General features: G+C 27.3%; 1 protein-coding gene across 1 annotated transcript in view; it reads right to left on the minus strand.

Moving 5' to 3' along the window:
* The window catches only part of LOC100161871 (ankyrin repeat and SOCS box protein 2), a 6,004-nt gene extending 3,847 nt beyond the window's left edge, over window positions 1-2,157 (minus strand). The window contains exon 1 of the mRNA XM_003241415.3: window positions 1,837-2,157. The gene's annotated coding sequence lies outside the window, so the exon portion shown is untranslated. The remainder of the gene's footprint in view (window positions 1-1,836) is intronic.
* Window positions 2,158-4,495: the final 2,338 nt, after the last annotated feature.

Below are 4,495 nucleotides of genomic sequence, written 5' to 3' on the forward strand. Positions count from 1 at the left end.
CAAGCCCCCCTCCCCAATTTGCGCTTATGTTGTCCTGTACAGAAAAGTTTTGCTTCAGCTTATAGATTTAACTAAAATTAACTTAAATTTCCAGTACAGATAGATTTCTACACTCATAACACTATTTTAGAATGAACAGTTTATTGGAATTCAAAATATTAGATTTTACTCATTTTAGAGAACATTTAGAAAATAAATAATAAGTTAAATAGTAGTACATAATTGTTTAATTATTATGTAAATCCTAAGCTCAATTGATCGTCTTTATATTACTAACAAGGGTGCCACACCCCCGGTGTTGAGCTCTTCACTTATAAATATACAAAATATTATTAAACTTGGGTTCAGAAGAACCAATTTAATGCTGTTAGCTAAACCTACTATCAAACTTACAGGTAAGATTATTATCCAGGGCATATCGTAGAGTTTTATTGATATTATATTTTTGAAACAAATAATGAGCATTTTAAAATTGTTATATTTTTATTCTTATAATTCAAAAACTACGAGTGTCTTAGATTTTTACCTTTAAATTTTAATAGTAGGTCAATTCACTATAATATTAAAGCTAGCAACATAAAATCGGTTCTACTGAATATAAATTTGGTATGCTATACTTTTGTAAGACGGATTAATATGTATTGATGTGGCATCCCCTTCTAATACAAAGGCTAATTAAATATACTAATATACTCATTATGTATTTAAATTTTGTTTATTGCTTATTTATTATAATTTTGGTGTGATAATCATAGTAATAGCCGAAGAGTCATTTAGTCATTAGTAGGGAACGGACTTAATTGTAATAAAAAAATCAAAATATGTACATAAATATGTAATTAATTTTATTAAAATATGTAAAAAAAAATTAAAAATATGTATATTGAAAAAATGTATTAGTGGGTAGGTACTGAAAATTACAAAAAAAATATTTTATAAATAAAAGTATTACAAACGATGTAGGTATATAAAACTATTATTCCGGAACAAAGCAATGAGAAACAACATATTGTTGAAGGTTTGCAAATGGAAAATTGCGACGGTTTTGTCGGAGTATACTCTTGTATTGACTAAAAGACCGTTCTACGTCAACAGATGTGATAGGGGCGTAATCCATGTTAACTATATCAGAAGGAGTGAATTCAATGTCCAGAGATTCTTGTTGATTTTTACCAATTGAAATATCTCTGATGATTATAATAGTTTGAAATCTAGAATTTTTTTTAATGATATTGGCAAATTTGTATTGACTATTTCTCCCATGTGCCCTTGAGTTTTTTCTAATTTATCTGCAGATTTTTTTACAATGCTAATGCTTTCTATCAAAGACAGGTTTTTAGTTTCCAATTATTTAATTGTCGGAATCGAAAAACAAATATTTGCAGAAATGTATGCCAAGTTGTTAAGTACGTAAATGCCATTTAGATAACAATAATATTTGGTGGTCGTCAAAAATTACTAATCTTGTTAATTTGGACGAAACAGATAATGTTTAAAGTTGTCAAAAATTAAAAATCACTAAAATATGTACTTATTTACCAAATATGTAAAAATATGTAAAATAAATTTAGGTTTATTTTAATTAGAATGATCTAAATCGTATACATTTTTTATCAGAGTTAAAATACCTCATTCCAATAAAAATATGTATTTACAATAAAATCCGTTCCCTAGTCATTACTCATTAGCCTTAAAACTATTAACTAAAAGATATAATTTGTGTTAAAAAAATACAAAATTAACTTCGTTGTAGGGTTAATGTGAATTATTTGTGTAATTTTATTTCAAATAAAAATGAATACTAGTTATTGATTTTGGATTGTTTGTCATATTTACCTTTTATGCGATTATTAAACGTGTGTCCAACCCGAGGAGTACAGTATACATAAATAAGAAATTACATGGATAATAATATAATATAAACATATTACCTATTCAAGATAAATTACTAACATTAGGTATCAAACTATTGATATGTGTCGATATAATAATTATATAATAATATTAAAAATCGTTTGTATAGTTGCGTACGAGTCTACGTAAGTAGGTAGTAAATAGTAATAATTAATAACTATTAACTAATAAGCGATAATAAGCGTATTGCGTCGACCAGATTTTTCGTTTTGATGCGTTTTTTATCTTGGACGCTAACTTATATTTTTGTCCAACTCTTAATCAGCCACCATGACTCGGTGAACTGTTAACATATTCGTTTGACGGTTCGTTGCGTTCACTTTCATCTATTGATAACACATTATTATATCTATGCGTTTACTACCGTTGCGGCGTCGTTGGCAACAGCGCGGCGCGCGGTTCAAAAGTGTTTGTGTAACGAAAAACGACGATTCGAATCGAAATACAGTTTGTGTATTAAGACAAGCCACGATATAACGAACTTGATCGGTCCATATCACCAGTCGTCGACACTGCTCAGTGTTGTCCCCCGTTGTGGTGCGTGTCGGCCATGTCAATTGTTGGTCAAAAAACGAGCTGTTAACGAACGAACGAGTATTGTTGCACGGTTCCCGCTCTTAATTAATCCGAGTCTAAGTCAGTTTTGAAGAAACATGAAGATTACTTTTTAATAGAACGAACAGTGGTAAAATATGAATTTTCGATACTAAAACGTTCAACATGTTATGTATTATGTTTGTCTTTTACTTTATCGTTTTAGAATACCTACTGCGCCGCATACATCCCAATTCGTTCCATAGGTATAAAATCAAGTAAGTATTCAAATTATAATACATTTTACTATGATCAAATTTTAATACAATATAGTTTAGGTGCATGTTTGTATACATTTCTGACAGGAACAAAAACTGCAGTTTTTGTTTTTAGAATAATTATCACGCTAACTATTTTGGTAAGAGTAGTTTTCTAAAATCTTTAGAACACACACTTAATATAAAATCATTTTTTTTTTTTTAATTCTCAGATATTTTTTTGTGAAAAATATTTCAAGATTTAAGATATCTTGTTTGGTATTCAGCGAGCTTTAAAACATTTATGACACGTCTAATGTTTTTAAGCTCCTACATCATCCTTATAGATCTTTGATGTGTATTTAAACCTAAGTATATGATGTAGATTTTAGAATTGGTCTATTTGAAAAACTTTTTTGGATCTACAATTGGCTGAATGAGGCATCGATGATGTTTACATAGCGGCTAAAACTTACATCTAAGAGACACTTAGTACCTAGATACTATTAACACATTTTAAGAATCAATAATATTTGTTTAATGTAAAATTACAAAGTTTATATAATCATACATCGAGTCATACATTAATAATAATTATAAAAGTATCTACATTTTGTTAATAAATTTAAAAATAATTATAATAACATAACAATAATTTAATATAAAAATTATTTCATCAGTGGCTGGAGGAGTAGGGACTGGAATAAAATAATTTATAGCTATGCTAAGATAACTTGTCTCAATTACTTCAGTCTAAACTTAAGATTTAGATTTATAGGTAGACGTTAAGGTTTTAATTATTTAAAATTGTATGCGTATTTTATTAGAACAAGATATTTGAAATCTGATGAGATAGGTGGGTGCAAAATGATACTCAGTAAAAATTTTCAGACCCAGGCCAATGATAATATGTTTACTTTTTTCATAATACATACATATATTTATTAGGGTGGCCCTTAGCTTACTCTTGTACATTTTTTTCTTAATCGTACAGTTTATGGCACCCACCCATTTTTTGTTAATACCCAAAATAATAATATCTGCAAAATTTTAAATCAATCATTCAATTTTAAGCCGTGCCCCCAGGCACTTGAAGTTGAGTAGTTTTATCATTTTTTACAGAAAATTCTATATATTGTGCTATAACTTTTTTTTTGTCAAACAAAAAATATTAAACAATAAATATTGTGTCGGATATTATATAAGGATCTCAAAAATGTAATTTTACTGAGATAGTTACAATTTTAAGTATAAAAATATGAAAAAGCTCATAAAATCCGACACAAAATAAATAAATGGTATTTATTTGTTTTTTTATTTATACCAGTCAAACGGTTCAAAATACAATAAAATTACATAAATCCAAAATTATTTTAAATTAAATTTCCTAAAAAAAATATGTTTTAAATAATTTGAGTTTGATAATACATTACAGACTTGTAGCTAAATATACAGTAAACACATCTAAATAAATATATAATTAAAACATTTATACAATTTTTCTTAAAAAATACACTTAAATATACTTAAAAAATATATAATAATTTATATATATATTTATATCTATTGGGAAATCTTTTCCTTCAATCTCCAGAATATACAAAACAATAATGTAGATAATGATATAAATAGGTATATTCGATTATCAAATTAAAAATCCATTAGCCAGCTTGCTGCACAATAGCATTTTCTTTTTAGCAATAGACAATTTTGGTGAATTACCATTGAGTGAAATAGACACAGAAAAAACAGACAGCTCTGAAAGTGATGTAGAGTTTTCTGGAACACAT

Source organism: Acyrthosiphon pisum, chromosome X (assembly GCF_005508785.2).
Source record: "Acyrthosiphon pisum isolate AL4f chromosome X, pea_aphid_22Mar2018_4r6ur, whole genome shotgun sequence".
Taxonomy (NCBI): Eukaryota; Metazoa; Arthropoda; class Insecta; order Hemiptera; family Aphididae; genus Acyrthosiphon; species Acyrthosiphon pisum.